The sequence below is a fragment of the Saimiri boliviensis genome, chromosome 4, assembly GCF_048565385.1.
Source record: "Saimiri boliviensis isolate mSaiBol1 chromosome 4, mSaiBol1.pri, whole genome shotgun sequence".
Taxonomy (NCBI): domain Eukaryota; kingdom Metazoa; phylum Chordata; class Mammalia; order Primates; family Cebidae; genus Saimiri; species Saimiri boliviensis.
The window spans coordinates 90864548-90885220 of NC_133452.1; positions in this window are offsets into that span (position 1 = coordinate 90864548).

The window sequence follows — 20673 nt, forward strand, 5'->3', positions numbered from 1 at the left end:
TATAGTTTGAAATCAGGTAGCGTGATGCCTCTGGCTTTGTTCTTTTTGCTTAGGATTGCCCTGGCTATGCAGGCTCTCTTTGGGTTCCATATGAAGTTTAAGGTGTTTTTTTCCAGTTCTGTGAAGAAGGTCATTGGTAGCTTGATAGGAATAGTGTTGAATCTATAAATTACTTTGGGCAGTATGGCTTTTTCACAATATTGATTCTTCCTAACCATGAGCATGGAATATTTCTCCATTTGTTTGTGTCTTCTCTTATTCCCTTGAACAGTAGTTTGTAGTTCTCCTTGAAGAGGTACTTTACATCTTTTGTTAGTTGTACTCTCAGGTATTTTATTCTCTTTGTAGCAATTGTGAATGGGAGTTTGCTCATGATTTGGCTGTCTGTTAGTCTATTATTGGTGTACAGAAATGCTTGTGATTTCTGCACATTGATTTTGTATCCTGAGACTTTGCTGAAGTTTCTTATCAGCTTGAGGAGATTTTGGGCTAAGATGATAGGGTCTTTTAAATATGCAATCATGTCATCTGCAAATGGAGGCAATTTCCTTCCTCTTTTCCTACTTGAATACTCTTTATTTATTTTTTTCTTGCCTGGTTGCTCTGGCTAGAACTTCCAATACTATATTGAATAGGAGTAGTGAGAGAGGGCATCCTTGTCTAGTGCCAGATTTCAGAGGGACTGCTTCCAGTTTTTGCCCATTCAATATCATATTGGCTGTAGGTTTGTTGTAAATAGCTTTTATTGTTTTCAGATATGTTTCTTCTATACCTAGTTTATTGAGAGTTTTTAGCATAAAGTGCTGTTGAATTTTGTCGAAGTCCTTCTCTGTATCTATTGAGATAATCATGTGGTTTTTGTCTTTGATTCTGTTTATGTGGTGGATTATGTTTATAGACTTGGGTATGTTGAACCAGCCTTGCATCCCTGGAATGAAGCCTACCTGAAAGATAAGCTTTTTGATGTGCTGTTGCAATTGGTTTGCCAGTATTTTATTGAAGATTTTTGCATCTATGTTCATCATAGATATTGGCCTGAAGTTTTTTTTTTATTAAGTCTCTGCTGGATTTTGGTATCAGGATGATGTTGGTCTCATAAAATGATTTGGGAAGGATTCCCTCTTTTTGGATTGTTTGGAATAGTTTCAGAAGGAATGGTATCAGCTCCTGTTTGTACGTCTGGTAGAATTCAGCTGTGTATCCATCTGGTCCTGGACTTTTTTTTGGTTGGTAGGCTATTAATTGCTGCCTCAAATTCAGCCCTTGTTATTGATCTGTTCAAGGTATCAACTTCTTCCTGGTTTAGGCTTGGGAGGGTGCAAGTGTCCAGAAATTTATCCATTTCTTCCAGGTTTACTGGTTTATGTTCATAGAGGTGTTTGTAGTAATCTCTGATTGTAGTTCATATTTCTGTGGCATCAGTGGTGATATCCCCTTTATCATTTTTGATTGCATTCCAAGCTGGAAAACACTCTTCAGGATATTATCCAGGAGAACTTCCCAACCTAGCAAGACAGACCACCATTCAAGTGAGTGATTTACTTCCAATTATGTGGTCAACTTTATTGCATCTATTTGATTCTTCTCCCTTTTCTTTTTTATTAGTCTGGCTAGTAGTCTGTCTATTTTGTTGATCTTTTAAAAAAAACCAGCTCCTGGATTTATTTATTTTTTTGAAGGATTTTTTTGTGTGTGTCTCTATCTCCTTCAGTTCTGCTCTGATCTTAATTATTTCTTGTTTTCTGTTAGCTTTTGAGTTTTTTTGGTCTTACTCCTCTAGCTCTTTCAATTTTGACAAAAGTATGTGGATTTTAGATCTTTTTTCACTTCTCTGTTGGGTATTTATTGCTGTAAATTTCCCTCTAGACACTGCTTTAAATGTGTCCCAGAGATTCTGGTACCTAGTGTCTTCATTCTTGTTGGTTTCAAAGAACATCTTTATTCCTGCCTTCATTTCTTTGTTTATCCATTCGACATTTAGGAGCCAGTTGTTCAGTTTCCATGAAGTTGTGAGGTTCTGAGTTAGTTTAATAATTCTGAGTTCTAATTTGATTGCACTGTGGTCTGAGAGAATGTTTGTTATGATTTTCATTCTTTTGCATTTGCTGAGGATTGATTTACTTCCAATTATGTGCTCAATTTTAGAGTAGGTGCCATGCGGTGCTGAGAAGAATGTACATTCTGTGAATTTGGGGTGGAGACTTCTGTACATGTCTATTAGGTCTGCTTGGTCCAGATCTGAGTTCAAGTCCTGGATATTCTTGTTAATTTTCTGTCTCGTTGATCTGTCTAATATTAACAGTGGAGTGTTAAAGTCTCCCACTATTGTTGTGTGGGAGTCTAAGTCTCTTTGTAGGTCGTTAAGAACTTGCTTTATGTACCCGGGTGCTCCTGTATTGGGTGCGTATATGTTTAGGATCACTGATTCTTCTTGATGCATTGATCCTTTTACCATTATAGAATGCCCTTCTTTGTCTCTTTTGATCTTTGTTGGTTTAAATACCATTTTATCAGAGACTAGGGTTGCACTTTCTGCTTTTTTGGCTCTCCATTTGCTTGATAAATCTTCCTCCTTCCCTTTATTTTGAGCCTATGTGTGTCCTTGCATGTGAGATGGGTTTCCTGAATACAGCACACCAATGGGTTTTAACTTTTTATCCAATTTGCCAGTCTGTGTCTTTTGGGGCATTTAGCCCATTTACATTTAAGGCTAATATTGTTATGTGTGTTAATTTGATCCTGCCATTTTGACGCTAGCTGGATGTTTTGCCTGTTAGTTGACAAATTTTCTTCATTGTGTCGATCGTCTTTATCTTTTGGTACGTGTTTGGAGTGGCTGGTACTGTTTGTTCCTTTCTATGTTTAGTGCTGCTTTCAGAAGCTCTTGTAAGGCAGGTCTAGTAGTGATGAAATCTCTCAGCAATTGCTTGTCCATAAAGGATTTTCTTTCTCTGCTTCTGAAGCTTAGTTTGGGTGGATATGAAATTCTTTGAAAGTTCTTTTCTTTAAGGATGTTAAATATTGGCCCCCACTCTCTTCTGGCTTGTAGGGTTTCTGTTGAGAGATCTGCTGTGAGTCTGATGAGCTTCCCTTTGTGGGTAACCTGACCTTTCTCTCTGGCTGCCCTTAGCATTTTTTCCTTCATTTCAACCCTGGTGAATCTGATGATTATGTGCTTTGGGATTGCTCTTCTTGAGGAATATCTTTATTGTATTCCTTGTATTTCCTGGCCTTGAATGGTGGCCTGGATTGCTAGTTTGGGGAAGTTCTCCTGGATAATATCTTGAAGAGTGTTTTCCAGCTTGGAATCATTTTCTCCGTCACATTCAGGCACACCTATCAAACGTAGATTAGGTCTTTTCACATAATCTCATATTTCTGGAGGCTTTGTTCATTTCTTTTCACTCTTTTTTCTCTAATCTTGCCTTCTCAATTTATTTCATTGAGTTGATCTTCAATCTCTGATATCCTTTCTCCTGCTTGGTCAATTTGGCTTTTGAAACTTGTGTATGCTTCACGAAGTTCTCATGCTGTGTTTCTCAGCTCCATCAAGTCCTTTATATTCTTTTCTAAGCTGTTTATTCTAATTAGCATCTCATCTACCATTTTTTCTAGGTTCTTAGTTTTTTTGCATTGGATTAGCACATGTTCTTTTAGCTCTCAGAAGTTTGTTATTACCCATCTTCTGAAGCCTGTTTCTGTCAATTCATCAGATTCATTATCCATCCATCTTTGATTCCTAGCTGGTGAGGAGTTGTGATCTCTTGGAGGAGAGGCGTTCTTGTTTTTGGTGTTTTCATCCTTTTTGCACTGGTTTCTTTCCATCTTAGTGGATTTATCTACCTGTGGTCTTTGTAGTTGGTGACTTTCAGATGGGGTCTATGAGTGGCTATCCTTTTTGTTGATGCTGAAACTATTTCTTTCTGCTTCTTTGTTTTCCTTCTAACAGGCCCCTCTGCTCCAGGACCACTGGAGGTCCACTCCAGACCCTGCTTGCCTGGGGATCACCTGTGGGGGCTACAGAACAGCAAGGGTTGTCACTGGTTTCTTCCTTTGCTATCCTCGTCCCAGAAGGGTACCCGCCAGATGTTGGCTTGAGCTCTCCTTTATGAGGTATCTCTTTGGGTATACAGGGGTCAGGGAATTGCTTGAGGAGATGGTCTATCCGTTATAGGAGCTCAAGGGCTGTGCTTGGAACTCCATTGCTCCATGCAGAGCTGCCAGGCAGGTACTTTTAAGTCTGCTGCAGCAGAACTCATAACTGCCTCTTTTCCCAGGTGCTCTGTCCTAGGAAGGTGGGCTTTATTTATAAGTTCCTGTTGTGCTGCTACCTTTTTTCATAGATGTCCTGCCCAGCAAGGAGGTAGCCTAGTCACAGTCTGCCAGCAGAGGTGTTGCTGAGCTGCTGCAGGCTCTGCCCAGCTGCTGTGTGAACTGCCTTGGTCATGGTGGACTGCCTCAGTAGTGGGGGAGAACCTTCCCCCGACTGAGCTGGACCATCCTAGGTCCAGCTGTGTTTGCTGCAAAACTCTCAATCTAGAGTGTTTCAGATTGCTTGTTCTGTGGGGGTACCCACAGAGCCAGATCACCTGGCTCCCGGTCTCAGCCCTCTACCTTTCAGTTGAGTGGGTGTTTCGGTCTCCCAGGCATTCCAGGCGCTTGTTGAAATGGCATCCCAGATTTGTGTGAGTTTCTGTGTGTTGATGTGACATAGGGTGAAACCACTGGGCTGAAAACTCATGGCACTTTTTGGCTAGGGAATCTACTGGTCTGTGGGCAGTGAAACCTTGTTTGGAAATGCAGTGAGCACTCACTCTCTGTGCTGTTCTCACTGGGAACTGCACTCCGGAGCTGTTCCTATTCCGCCATCTTGGATCCTCCTCCAAGGAGAGTTTAAGTGAGCTGTCCGAAGTAAAACAACCTGTTAGTCGAAGAGCTTGGAGTTGGGGGGAGTTGAAAACAGGTTCTTCAGAACTCCCGAGGAAGGATCGGATGTGTGTCTCAATTAGACTTAACTATAATAATTGAACTTCAGTACCTTGGACTGTGACTGTGAGACCAAAGATACTGGATCTTTTTAACTTTGAATGTAGCAACCAAGACAGAAAGTCACTACAGTTCAGGACAGGCTTGTTTACAGGAAGGGAGAAAAGGAATAAAGGGTAACTTGTTGCCTTTTGTGCCCACAAAATTATCTGCACTCTCCTCTCTGCTCTAAAGCGGAGTCAACTGGTTACAAATAAGTCTGTTTTCCCAGAGCTTCCTGGTGACTTCCTCAGGAGTATGACTAGATATTTTTATTTATATATCCCTGGCTGGCCAGTGGATACAGTTGTGCAGGTTGGTCACTGCCCAAGGGCACTGTGCTAAGGAGTGAGTGAAATCCACATTCATCAAGCAGTAAGGCCAATGGGATTATGCCACACCAAGAGAAAGGGCTTTTTCTTCTAATTTGCACCCATGTCCTCTGTGAAACAGTCAGAACGCTGGTCCTTGTTATCCTGAGAAGAGTACAAGAGGCTTATTTGAGGATGAATAACCTCTCAGATGACTGCTTCTTTTTAGAAGCTCAGTTTAACCAGGTTTTACCAGCAATAAAGTGCTTCTCAGGTGGAAGTTAGTGAGTGTGACCGACACTTAAGTTTTTTTCTCTCAGTTTACCACAGAATACTCACAGAAGTGGAGCAGCAGTGTTAAAGCTCAAAGAATAGAGAGAGAAAAAAAGAAACAGCTACCATTTATTAGGGAGTTATTATGTGTCAGATAAAAAGCACTTTATATTTATTATCTCATATAATCCTTACAGCAAAACTGTGAGGTAGGTTCTTCCAACACCCCCATTTTAAACATAAGGAAACAGGTTCCAAACTGCTCAAAGACATGCAGGTAGCAAGCAACAAAGTTTGGATTTGAATCCAGGCTTATTTGATTTTAAGCTCTTTGTTCTTTGTCATGTGTTTTCCTAAACATGTCAGTTCTTTGTCATTAGTGCAGGTATAGCAGACTCTGGTATTCACCAATTAATCCATTGACTCCCCTGTGTTTTCCACCCTTGCTTGTAATGTTGATGAAATATGACTGAGAGCTTCCAACAGAATATAGGTGGGAATGATGTCCAACCACTCTCAGTCAGGACATTTAATAAAATCCTTGGCAAACCATCACCCCTCTCTGCCTCTGCTACAATGACTCTGGAAACCAGATATTCAGATGTTGGAATCTCAAGATGGGTGGAGCCTGGATACCTGAATCACTTCATGGAGGAGAATTGCCCTGAAGAGACAGTCAATTTACATCTGACTTTATGTAATAAAAAAATGACTCTTGTGTTTATTGAAGCATAGTGTAGCCTAACCTAACTGATATAGCAGAAGTAGTAAGAATAACTTTATACACTTATTTTATACCAATGTATATACTGCACAAAATACTTTCTTGATTCTCCTAACAATTATGAGAGATAAGCAGGGATTATAAGCCCCATTTTATAGGGAAGGAAATCAAGGCTTAGAGAAGTGAAATGATTTGCTCAAGACCACACAGTTGGTAGGTGGTCAAACCAAGGTTAGGATCTTGGTATTTTTCCCACACTGCAATTTTATAACTTCCTAGATTGATGTTATAAAAGCAAGCAATAACCTCAGAGGGAATGAGGGTCCCACTGTATAGAGTTCTGCAGATTAAATTAAACACCTTGAAGGACTAAAAGGCTAGGTAGCCAGTACAGACAGGTGTAATACATTCCAGTGGTTCATGTTCTTAAGTCAACAAGATGCTGGCGTCCTGTGGCTGCTCAGACTCCTGGGTGGTCCTGCAGGGGAGTCCTAAGCCTAGCTTTCCAGCAGTCCAGGGAGCAGATCTCCAACTTGAGTCATAGGCTTTGAATTAAAGATAAAAATGCACATGCTCTGGGTGAAAGCCCTCAGTCTCTCCAGGAGAGTCAGGGGACTGTTTTTCCCTCCTCATTCCCATACGATACTAATCATTTTATTTTTTACAGAATTCTTTACAGTGCACAAAACATACCCCTCTCCATTATCTAATTTAGTAATCAGAAAACCTGATCATGTGTTTTTGTGGTGAAACTCAGAAAGGCTGACTTATCATAAGATAATAACAGTGGTGCCTCTTATAATAAAATCTGCCATTTTTTATACTGTGTCTATTATCTCATTCAATCCCCTAACGGTCCTTCAAGGTTGGTATTAGTAACCTCCTATGTTGTAATGAGGAACCTGAGGAATGAGAATTTTCAAAACATGTTCAAGGATATTCAGCGAGGAGGGCAGCAAGCAGGCTTCATAAAATCCATGAGGTAATTCTCAACAAAAACCAAAAGGGACAGACTGGAGTGTGGAAGCTCTCAGTTCTTCCATCCTGTACTGGGGATGTGCTACAAAAACCCAAGGGTCCTCTTTATGCTCTGGAAACTTTGTTAGCCACAATCCATTTACAACTTCCTTAAATCTATTATAGCTTTTGACCTTAGCTTTCTTCAGAAAAGGAGGTCCACGGTTCTGCGAGGTCCCTTTTGCAGGAAGTGGTTTCCATTTCACTGACCCTCAGTAACCTCTTCCTACTAAGAAGATGGTGGGAATCTCCTTGTTTAAAGGTCTTGTTCATAACTTTGTAAATGTTGATCTTGCCCACGTTTAGTGTCTAAAATCTCCAAATCTTTTCTCTCTCTGGGTCAGTCTCCTGTGTTTCTTCTTCCACAGCCTTAAGCTGTCAATGGTTTGAATGTAGCAAAGATCCAAGTCACGTCTGCTTGTGGTTATTTGCTATTCTGTTTTCCTTGATATGGTTGGGTCCTCTGCTAGCACTCCTCTCTGTAAAGCTCAGGTTATTGGGACAGGTTATCTTTACATCGAGGGTTTTTCCTGAAGACCTGTGGCTACCCAACTCCAAGGCAGCTTTCACTCTGTGCTCCCATGGAGTAGGTAAGGCAGTACGGTTTTTAGACTAATTCGTTCATTCAGAAACATTTGTGAAGCACTGGCTATATCTTAGAAACTGTGCTGGTCTCTGGGGATGGAGTGATACATAAGCTAAGTCTGCTCTAATTGACAGGAAGGTACCATCTACATGTGTGCCACTTGGGAAACTTGAGTCACTATTGACTTATTTTTCACCCTTAGTCCCCACGTTTCAGCCAAACATCAAGTATTACAAATTTTACCTTCTGAACATCCATCATACTCATCACTACTCTGCATCCCAGCCAACACTCCCTAGCTTAGTCTTTTAATACCTCTTCTGTCGATTATTGCACTTCGCCCTTAAATAATCTGTCTGATCTGGATCACCGTCCAAAATCCCTCTCCAATACGGTATCACACAATCTGCCTCACATACACTTCTACCTAAGTTGCTCACTCAGACTTTCAAGTGGCACCCTTTTGCCCATTTAACATGGATTACAAAGTCCTTGGTGCCCTGGCTCCTACCTGCCTCTCCTGCCTTGCTGCTCCAACACCAGCCAGATTCTTCAGTCTTTTAGAACCAGCTGACCTCCCATCCTCCTGATGGGTGAGGGATCTGATTCTTCCCTCTGCACATCTCTCTCCTCACCCCACTGCCTCTCTGCCTTAGCTTGCTGGCCCCTGCAGTCTGGACCCTGCCTCTTTCCTAACCCTTGCATCTAGATAACCCCTTTTCATTCTTTAGAGCTTGTTTTAGGGCCCAGTTCCTCCAGAAGGCCTTTCTTGCTTCTGTGTCTGTTCCATGGGAGACGTCTTTCCTCAGTGGGCCCATGGTGTCCTCTGCACAGTGCCATCATTGCTCCTGAGCCCTGGCATGGGCGTCACCTCCACTGAGCCTTGGTGCTTCACTGGACTCTGGACTCCAGAAGCCGAAGGGCCCGGTACTCAGCACACAGTGGGCCCCTGGTAAGCTTGCTGAATGGATAAGCAAATAATCCCAGTGCAATGGAAAACAGGCTGCTTGAGGGTGTGACTGGCTCCACTTGGGGCATTTGGAAGTGGTTCTAAGAAAACACATACAGCTGCATGTTGAAGGAAACAGAGAAGTTTATGGGACGGGTGTAGGGGTAGGACAGGCCCCAGTCCCCCTGCTGTCTTCCCTGTGGTCACCTGATTTCTACCTTGGTGGTGCTGAGCAGGAGCTCAGCTTTTTCAAAGAAAATGTAGTCAATAGCCTTCGAGAAAAAGCAGATTGAAAACTCACCAGAGCAAGGAGCCTTAAAGCAAGATGAGTCAGCCACAGATCTGACTGTCAGGTGGTTTCATGGTCTAGCAGGCAAGCAAATGCAGTCTTTCCGCCCTCAGTATATTTTGCAGTCATATTTGTATCAATACAACGTTCATGCAGGGTTACAGGTTACAGGGTGAGCAAATAGACCTGACACATACTTGTCCGTGTGGTCCGAGAACCTGTCTTGTCCCTGTGCACTGCTCATCACCTCGGTGGCTGCCCACAGGCATGATGGCTCAGGCCACTGCTTCAGGGCTGGCTTCTTTGTGAGCAGAGCAGCACCTAGGAAGGAGGTTCCCCTGAGATTGTAGTGCTGAGGCATGAGGCACAAGGGCCCCAGTGACATTCCTGCTGCCCTCGCCGGCCCCCATCTCTTGGGTTTTTCATGGTCGTTGGAGTTTTTCCTTTTTCCTCGTAATGGATAACTAGAGAGGGTTGGAGGCTATGCAGTTCTGGGGGCAGAATGGTACACTTGGAACAAGTGAAATTTCAATCCCAGCTTTTCAGCGGAGGAGGCAGTCAGCTCCAAATGTCCATGATTTTGTGATAAAGAGCCTCAAGATGCTCCCACAGTCCATTTGGTAATATGCATTAAAAGTGTTAAAAACGGGTGCACTTTCCTGACTATACAGTGGAGTGTTACTCTGCACTAAAAAGGAATATAGTGGTACAATAGTATGGACGAATCTCAAAATAATTCTGCTGAGGAAAAGAAACCAGAGGAAAAGAGTATGTATTGGGTGACTCCATTTATATAGAACCCTGGACAATTCTACCTAATCAATAGTGACAGAAAGCAGAGCACCCTTTGCCTTGGGGAAAGGAAGGGGAAAGAGAGAGTTTAGAAAGGGCCACAAAGAAACATATGGGGTGACAGATGTGTTGACTCCCTTGATTGTGGCAATAGTTTCATGGGTATATACATATGTCAAAAATTATGAAATTGTGCACTTTAAATATGTGCAATTTATTGTACATCAATTATGTGTTAATAAGGCTGCTTAAAATTTTTTAAAATGTAGGTGCATTTTGACCCAATAATTCAATTTCTAGCAACCCTCCTAATGAAGTAAGTGAAGAAGGCAGTTTATGTTCAAGGTTATCAGCATGTTGCTTAGAATAGAAAAAAAAAAAGAAAACAACTTGGAAGTTAAATAAGAGGGAATAGTTAAAAAAAATTAATGTTTAAATAAATTCCAGATGATGGCAGAATAGTCTGTATGCTTTAAAAATCACAAAATATTATTTATTATGAAGGAGAAAATGCTTATCATGCAGTATTTGGTGGAAAGTCTATTTACAATAGGAACATGATGACTTCAACATGTTGTGAAATAAAGCTACATGTAGAAGAAAGACAGGAGGATTTGTACAAAATGTCCACAGTAGTCATTTCTAGATGACAAGTAGGTAAGAAGTAATTTAAATTTTCTTCTTAGTGGTTCTTTTTGTTTTTTAGAGATGGGGGTCTCACTCTTTCACTCTGAGTGGTGTGATCACAGTTCACTGCAGCCTCAACCTCTGGAGCTCAAGGGATCCTCCCACCTCAGCCCCACCAGTAGCCAGGACTACAAGCATGCCACCACGCCTGGCTATTTTTTTTTTTTTTAACTTTTAGTAGAGATGAGGTCTTGCTATGTTTACCAGGCTGGTATTGAACCCCCAGCCTCAAGTAATCCTCCTGCCTCGATCCCACAAAGTGCTGAGATTACAGGCATGAGCCACTGCACCCACCTTCTTAGTGCTTCTATGTATTATTTGAATTTTCTACTAATGAAATGTATCAATTTTTAAAACAGAAAACAACCTAACGCAATACAAGATTTCTTCCTTTCCTTTCCCTTCTTTTCCTTCTTTTTTCCTTTCTCTCCTTCCTCTTTCTCTCTCTCTCTCGTTTTCTCTCTCTTTCTTTTGTTCTCGCTCTCTCTCTTTCTTCTTTTTTTCTTTCCTTTTGTCTTTCTTTCTTTTCATTTTGCCTAACTAAGTGGACAGAGGCTTGTGGGGGGAAAGCCACTGGGTGTGGACCATTGGTGGCCCTAAATATATGCAGGGGTTGGCAACATGATGGATGAGCTGCATAACATCTGTGAGGCTGTTTGCTCATCTGTACAATGGGATATGAACACCCATCTTGTAGGATTCATTCATTCAGCGATTTATTCACTAATTATTGACTGAGCATGCCCTGAGGGCCTGGAGACATAACAAATTGATTAGGCTTGGTCCTTATCTCATGTTCTTTGTGGTGCTTTCCTTCCAGGTTGCTGAGAGGCCTGGGGATTATACATATTTATGACCAAGCTCATGACATATTGTGGATGCTCAAGAAATGCTACTGTCATGGAGGCCAGGACACTTGCAAGAGAACAATGCCTAGGCCTGGTTACTGGAGGTGTGGCTATGAGGCAGAAGCCTGGGTTCCCCTGGGCACCGATGATTGAGGGAAGGCCCACAAAGAGAGATTGACAGTGAGTTACCTGCACTGTTGCATTGGTGTGCCTGAGGGCAGGCTTGGCTAGAGAAGTTTTGGGAGTGAGGGAAGGGCTTAGCTACAGGGAAAGAAATGTACGGAAACCAGGCTGTCATTGGAGAAAGGTTTTCATTGGCTGCTGAAAACAAATAACTATTTTCAATGTGTGTATATACGTGCATATTCAGGTGGAAGAATGCTCATTTTGTATATTATTCACTTATATAAAAACCTTTATTGAATACCTGTTCAGTGGTAGGCACTGCGCTTAGAGCTGAAAATAGACAAACCATGAAACACAGCACTCCAGGGTCTTACAGTCTGAGGGGAGGAAAAGGAATTGCATATAAACAAGGCAAAGTGGTGGCCTTAAGGGCCAGGATGAATGGTTGGGCACATAGTGTGTGCTCAGTGTTCGAAGGACAGTGCTTGGAGAGTTCAGAATGGGTGAAACCAGTTTGATTTGGAGTGGGCAGGAAGTTGGAAAATACCTTGCAATGCATGAATGGATGTGGGGGTCTTAGCTCAGCCTAGCATTCTGCGCCTTGGGGAGGTTCATAGGAGAGTCAGCACATAGGCCTCAGGAAGTAGAGGTTACTGTTGAGTGGCATTCATTCATTCATTCATTCAGTAAATTGCCTGGCACTATTCTAAACTCTGGGTACTCAGCGATGAACAAGACAGGAAACAACTCTTGCCTTATTATGGCATGTATTTTAAAGGCAGAAGATGAAAAATTGCTGCAGTAATAAGTGAGTTATATGCAGCAGCAGGTCTCATAATGTTGGGTCCCAGAACGCCTTTATAGTCTTAAAAATTATTGAGGATCTCAAAGAGCTTTCGTTTATATTAGTTATAGCTACTGATACTTACAATGCTAGAAATTAGAATTGAGAAATAAAACGTATATGTATGAAGACTTAAATGTAATAATAAAATATCTATTACATTTTAACATCAATGACATATTTAGTAAAAAGTTATAGTTTTCCCAAACAAACAAAAACTTAGAGAAGAGTGATATTTAAAAAAAAAATCTTCTTCTAGATTTCTTTAATTTCGAAGTAGAAGACAGCTAGATTCTCATATCTGCATCTGCATTCAGTCTATGCTGATAGACTGTTTTGGCTGAAGTATATGAAGAAAATCTGGCCTCACACAGACATGTAGTTGCAGAAGAGAGGATTATGTTAATAACCATCTCATTTACTTGTGAGTACTTTTCTTTGCTACTCCATCAGAACCCAACGGGTAGTTATTTCCTAAAGTTCATTTGCAATGTTGAATCTGAAACCATAACAACATTCTGATTTATTGAAATCCATTGGTCTATGTTGCACTTCAAGTACGTGTTTTACCCATGAATTTTAAATGGATTATCTGAAAAATGTAAGTTCTTCCAATTATGTAAATCTTTCAAATGTTAATACATTTTATTATACGGTACAAAAATCACATTTATTAATATCATTACCAATTTCATCAGAAAAGTCAGGTATTGAATAGTGACGACATGAAATTTATAAAATTTTAGTTTTTTTTTCAAGAAAGCCTGTATTTTATCCTTGGCAACAAATACATTAGTTAATTTTCAGAAAATGTCTGTCAAATACTCAAGTCTCAGTAACCGTACCTTGTCTGTCAGTAGTCATTCTTGCAAGTAAAAGCGTGAGGCATAAAGAAAACAGCTAGTTCAAAGGCATGAGAATGATACGGTGGACTTTGGGGAATTGCGGGGATAATGGAGGGGGGTGAGGGACAAAAGACTACAAGTATGCCCAGGTGATGGGTGCACCAAAATCTCACAAATCACCACCAAAGAACTTACTCATGTAACCAAATCCTACCTGTACTCTAATAACTTATGGGAAAAATAATTTTAAAAAATGTAAGAAAAATAGCGATGAAAATATAATAAGATGAAAAATGCATAGGCAGGAAAAAAAAGAGAAAGAGATTAAAATTCATGGAGGATAAAACGGAAGTATCCAGCAAATATCTAACTGGAATCTCAGACGGGATAAACAGAGACTGGTATTAAAACAGACGTTGTCGAGAAATGAGGCATACAAGGTGCGTAATTCATTTGTATTCATTTCTTATATTTATGTAACTCTGAAGTTCAAACCCCATTAAACATTAGAGCTCTGTGATCACCATAAAACTTCTACGATGTGCTATAGTCGTGGCATGTTATATGTGGAAATAATTTTATTATTAATTAATTTATTTATTTTTGAGACAGTCTTACTCTGTTGCCCAGGCTAGAGTGCAGTGGCACAATCTCGGCTCACTGCAAGCTTCCCCTCCTGGGTTCAAGCAATTCTCTCTGCCTCAGCTTCTGAGTAGCTGGAATTACAGGTGCCCATCACCATGCCTGGTTAATTTTTTTGTGTATATTTTTAGTAGAGATAGGGTTTCACCATGTTGGCCAGGCTGGTCTCAAACTTCTGACCTCAGGTGATCCGCCAGCCTCTGACTCCCGAAATGCTGAGATTACAGGCATGAGCCACAGTGCCCGACTGGAATTAGGTAAAACCTAATGAATAAACCTGCGTTTTCATCCTAACTCTGCCACTTATTAGGCAAGTATATTGCTTAAACTCTCTAAGCTCTAGTTTCTCCAACCATAAAATGGGAATAAAACAGTCTCTAAAAAGGGTTTCTATGATGATCAAAAGAAAAATCCATGAAAAAAAAAAAAACCCAGCTAATTCAGCTTGCAACTCAAACAATCATACAAGTACTTTTCCTGGAGACACTATCACAGTTTGGTAGGTGGCAAAAGACCATTATGTATATTTTTCAGAGTATTAAATGACATACTGCAAGTGAAAAAAGTCATATACTGCAAGAGAAAAAGGACAAATAATGGCTTTGTGTTATTATGAAAATCATTTTGCTGTGTCTCAGAAACCTTCAGGGCTTGTATAGCATATTCTAAGAACTGCTGATTCACACCATTTTGATGGTGGTGAGTGCAGTGGAGAGAGATGGAGCAGAGCAGAGGTATATCATGGGTATGGGGAAAGTCACAATTCAAATTGGGTGGTCAAGGAAGGCTTCAATGAGAAAGTGACATTTGACAGGTGACATTAAAAGAGGTGAGGAAGTGAGCCCTATCATATTGTGGGGAACAGCAGTCAAAGAAGAAAGAACAGCAGGTGCAAAGGCCCTAAGGTAGGAGCATGCTCAGTGTGTTCAAGGAATGGCAAGGCAGCCAGGGCAGCTGGAAAAGTGGATATAGGGAATAGTAGAAAGGGTCATGGGGCTGATGAGAACCAGACTGTGTTTAGGGCCCTGCAGGCCATTACAGAGGACTTAAGCTTTAATTTCAGTTAACTGGAGAACGCGTGAAGGGTTCTAAGTAGAGGAGTAACATGATTTGTTTCCATTGCAGAAGGGGCTAAAGCTGAGTTGGCAGGTGTGACCAAATTCTGTGTTTGTCAGATTTGAACATTTATTCTTGAATAATCCCTGGCACATAGCAGGTGTTTAAAAGAAGTATGTTTGGTGAAAGAATGTCCTTTACTCCTGTACCTGTCAAGAAATTGGGTTATGTTAGCCAGCTTTTGCTATGGTAACAAACAGCCTCAATAACTCAATGGTTTAAAAGAATAAAAGTTTATCTCTTGCTTATACTGCCTGAAAGCTGTGTTGGCTGCAGCTCTGGTGGAGTGGAGAGGGGAGAATTAATATTTGGAAATACTCATACGATCTCAAAAGGACAGTCTGAGGGTGAGGTGAAGCCATAGTCAGTTAATTACAGCTCTACATGAATTAACACATTTGACTAAATCTTTTGCTTATGGGGCCTGGCAGGGCCATCTTACAGGAATGCCACCGTCAGAATTGAGTCATCGGCTTGTGTGCATAAAGAACAAATGCGTAGTCCTCCTTCTACAATCATTCCAAAAGAACGGCCGCAAAACCATGGCCTTTTCACCCTAGGAGCACAAAGCTTATCTCAGGATTGCTCATCCCTGATCACATGCGTTCTGTTTGGGGCCCCTGAATGGAGCCAGATGTGGAGTTCTGGGAGAAGGTTTTGGTCACAGTAGGTCCTTCAGTCAATATCAGAATCCCTTGGTAGAGATAAGGGCTTTGTCACCTCACAGATTCCTGGCCTCCATCCTGGGAATCTGTGGAGGTTAGGCCTGGGATTCTCCAGGTCTTCTACATTCTAAGGAGAAGGGACATCTTAGTAATATGAAGTTAGAAAATGAGCTGCATCATGATAGTCTGCTCCTGGCTTCTCTTCCTTTGCCTCTGTTATCATCTGGGACCACTTATGAATTGGATGCTGCAGCTAGTGTATTGCACCAGGCCAGCCTGAGAATGACTGGAGAGGTGGGTAGGGGAATTTTAAAACCTGGCTGACTTTCTTAATTTGAAGTTACATCCACGACCTCACCAGGTTACCAGCAGCCCTGGCTATCCTCCCATCTTTGTACTAGATTCATCTGGATTTGGCTGACTGCTAGGCCAATATTAAAAGAAAGCTAGGCTGGGTGCGGTGGCTCATTTCTGTGATTCCAGCACTTTGGGAGGCTGAGGTGGGTGGATCACTTGAGGCCAGGAGTTTGAGATCAGTCTGGCCAACATGGTGAAACCCTGTCTCTACTTAAAATGTAAAAATTAGCCAGGTATGGTGGCAAATACCTGTACTCCCACCTAGTCTGGAGACTGAGGCTGGAGAATTGCTTAAACCCGGGAGGCAGAAGTTCCAATGAGCTGAGATGGTGCCACTGCACTCCAGCCTGGGAGGCAGAGTGAGACCCTGTAAAAAAAAACAAAACAAAAATAACAAAAAAGGAAGCTATTTAGCTAAATATCATTCTTTCCCCACCAGACCCTTTAACCTTGAATCTCAGTCTCTGGGTCTCAATGCATCCTGCTTTTGTGAAATGCTTCCTTAAAAATCTCTCAACTACCAGGACACCACAGGTGCCAGGTTCGTTTTTGTTGGGTGATTTTTGTGCCACCAGAGCTATTGCCCTTTAAGCACTTCAAGTGATTAAAAATGGATCATAGTCCTCCCTTGACCTCCATTGGGTGAAGTTCATTTTTTTTTCAGGTCTCATAAATTTCAAGCAGCTCAGGGATACCTCCACTGCCCCGTTTATAGTCTACAGTGATTTATAGCAGCACCAGAACTTCTCACAAAAGACAGATTAACACTCAGACGCCTTTTCAGGGCTTTGTAGTGCTTCCTTTGAGAAAAAGACTTTTGACCCAGGGCCAAGATGTGGGAGGCAAGTTGCTCCCCTCCAGCCTTATTGGGTGGGAGCCTTTAGGATCACACTCCGCTTAGCCTGAAGTTCTCCTGAATGCTTCAAAACTGGTCTCTGCTTTTGATGTGATTTTTCTCTGTTTCTCAATTTTGGTTTGTGTAAATGTATGGTTTCCTGATCAAAGGAACACCACAGGAGCACAGTCGGTTTCAGGGAGACGGTGAGTTTTGAGTGTTTTGCCCAGCCTGGGTTTAAGTCAGGGTTGCTTTTCTTCTTTAGAGGATCTCATCAATGGTTCCAAATACTTTAGCTTTGGTGGCATTGTTATATTACTAAAATTCCAGTGAAGTCCTTGAGATGTATAATTAAAACAGACGAGACTCTCTCTCTATCTTCCAATAAAGAGGAAGTAAGACTCTAGAGTCTTAGCAGAGGAGATTGTAGACAGGCTCAGCGAGGGAAATACTGAAAAAAAGAGTGGACATCTAAATGGGAAAGGGCTAACTTCCACAGGTCATATAAGGTGAAGCGTTTTTGATCAGTGCGATGATTAAATGAACACAGCAAGAAACTAAGAAGTGTACTGGTTGCTGTTACGAGTTTTTCCCCCTGCCAAGTGGCAGGGTTAGGATTAGGCCTGTTGTCTGCAGTTTAAATAGCAGATAAACAGAAGGGTTTATAAAGTTGTTCTTCAAAATGTGTTTCTGGCTGGCGGTTCTTTTGTCCAGAAGCAGTAATTATTAAACATTCACCTAGAGACTGTTAGCAATCCACTCATGCTCAACCCAGCATATTCTGAATCAGTAAGTCTGGGATGTTACAGACAGGAAGCAGGGAAATACTGGGTAGAAGAGGGCAAGTCCCCGGCAAAGGCCCCACCCTGAAGCCCAGAAATCTGCAGCCCTAAATGGAAACAGGCGTTCCTGTTTTCACACCCAAATGTTGCCTTTTGGCTTGCCACACCCTCCTATCCTGTACCCATGTAAACCTCAGACCCCAGACTCCATGAGCAGCAGAGTGGTGCAGCAGAGAAAGAGAGAGGAAAAGGAGTATCCGAACATCAAGAGGAATTTGGCTGGGGATGGTCAGACAGGAGATTGGCTGCAGGACAGCCGAACCACAGGGAAGATCATTTTCCCACTTCATTCCCTTTCCAGCTCCCCATCCATCCCACTGAGAGCCACCCCCACCACTCAATAAAAATCTCTGCATTTGATGTTGAGCAATGAGAATACAAGGACACAGGGAGGGGAGCATCACACACTGGGGTCTGTGGGGGGGAACTAGGGGAGGGACAGCAGGGGGTGGGGAGTTGGGGAGAGATAACATGGGGAGAAATGCCAGATATAGGTGACGGGGAAGAAGGCAGCAAACCACATTGCCATGTATGTACCTATGCAACAATCCTGCATGTTCTTCACATGTACCCCAAAACCTAAAATACAATAAAATATGTATATAAAATCTCCACATTCACCATCCGTCAAGTGCATGTGACCTGATTCTTCCTGGACACCAAACAAGGACCGAGAGGGCAGGGTGTAAAAGGATGGCACCCAAATCTCCACTGAGCTGGTTTAACACTTAGCCATCTGTGGTCGGTAACTGCTGAAAGAGTATTTATTGTAACATATCTCTAGATGCTACCATGGGGCTGGAGCTCAAAAGTGCTTACCCTGGCTCCTGCACCTGCCCATCTATATGTTCTCCCTCCTGTAAAGGGTTTGAGGTTCTGCAGTCAAGCAAATGAGCCACACTCCTGTCAAAAGTCCCAGGAGGGGGTCAGGGAACTCTCCTGTTTCACTGGGAATCTGTTTTTTTGTTATTATACTTTAGGTTCTGGGCTACATGTGCAGATCTTGCAGGATTGTTATATAGGTATATATATATATATATGGCCATTTTGAAGATACTGATTCTTCCTAAACATGAGCATGGAATGTTTTTCCATCTGTTTGTGACCTCTCTTATTTCTTTGAGCAGTGGTTCGTAGTTCTCCTTGAGGACAAGCAATTGCTGAGAGATTTTGTCACCACCAGGGCCTGCCTTACCAGAGCTCCTGAAGGAAGCACTAAACATGGAAAGGAACAACTAGTACCAGCCACTGCAAAAATGAACCAAATGGTAAAGACCATCGACATAATGAAGAAACTAAGTCAACTAATGGGCAAAACAACCAGCTAGTATCAAAATGGCAGGATCAAATTCACAAATAACAATATTAACCTTAAATGTAAATGGGCTAAATGCCCCCATCAAAAGACACAGATTGGCAAATTGGATAAAAAGTCAAGACCATCAGTGTGCTGTATTCAGGAGACCCATTGCAAAGACACATATAGACTCAAAATAAAGGGATGGAGGAAGATTTACCAAGCAAATGGAGAGCAAAACCCCCCCCAAAATACAAAACAACAACAACAACAAAAAGAAATGCAGGGGTTGCAATCCTAGTATCTGATAAAATGGACTTTAAACCAACAAAGATCAAAAGAGACAAAGAACGACATTACATAATGGTAAAGGGATCAATGCAACAAGAAGAACTAATGATCCTAAATATATATGCACCCAATACAGGAGCACCCAGATACATAAAGCAAGTTCTTAATGACCTATAAAGAGACTTAGACTCCCACACAGTAATAGTGGGAATCTGGGTTTTAAATAAATGCACAGGCAATCCTGTCTTATCAGTTCTTATGTTTTGGAACTTCTCAGCTAGAATACTGAGAAGATCAAATGATTATCAGCTCATGAACTTGGCTTTGCTTGTTTACCCTGAACTTTGGCTCCCTATCTTGGAAATATGGGACTTTACCTTTAATACACTTTCATAACTCGGGACCCAGACATTCTATTTCTATGTTTCTATTCTAAAGAGGGTATTCCAAAGCTGGCATATTTGAAGGCAAGCCTTTACACACAAAATTATTTGCTATCATAATTTATAAATGGGCAGTGTTGGAAAACAAATGCTTTTCCAAGAGAATAATGATTAAGTATGTATGTTAACTCCATTTAACAGAATACTTTGCAGGTATTACAAAATATATATACTAAGTCTGTATGATTATAAGGGAAATGGTCATGAGATAACAAAAAGCAAGATGCGGAATATAAAATGCTTGCAACAAAGTTAAGAAGGCAAAAATCTCTCATCTATGCCTAGAGGACTGGCAGGTAAGAAATACAGCAAAATATTAACTGAGGTTTTCTTTGGATAAGGGTATTTGAGTGCTTTTGTTTATTCTTTGCATTTTCTTTAATGGTCAGTTATTCCTTTTATATAACTGATAGAGACACACATGCATTTATATCTATGCATAGATACAGATATACATTTTAAAAATACAAGAATTCATGGATTTGGTCATGAAATAGGACCTGGTGCTACAGTGTGCGTGGTTAAGATCAAGTTTGTTTATTTGTTTCTTTTATTAGGAAGTAAGTGGGTGACATCAGTGGTGTGTGCCTGCAGATTGCATGTAAGCAGTGTCCTCTAAACCAGCAAAAAGATGCTTGTGACAATATTCAGCCACTGAGACTCTACCCCAGCATAGAGATAGGCAGATGCCATTTCTGCACACAGTAGACCTTGAATTCAGTGTGAGTTCCTTGAGGTCTACATGGCTGAGATTGTTCTAGTTCCAGGGGAAACCTGAGACAAAGATGCAAAGGGTGGACTCCTTCCAGCGAGCACAGCTGCCTTCATTCTACTCAGAAAGCCACCAAATCATCTCTGCAGGACACAGA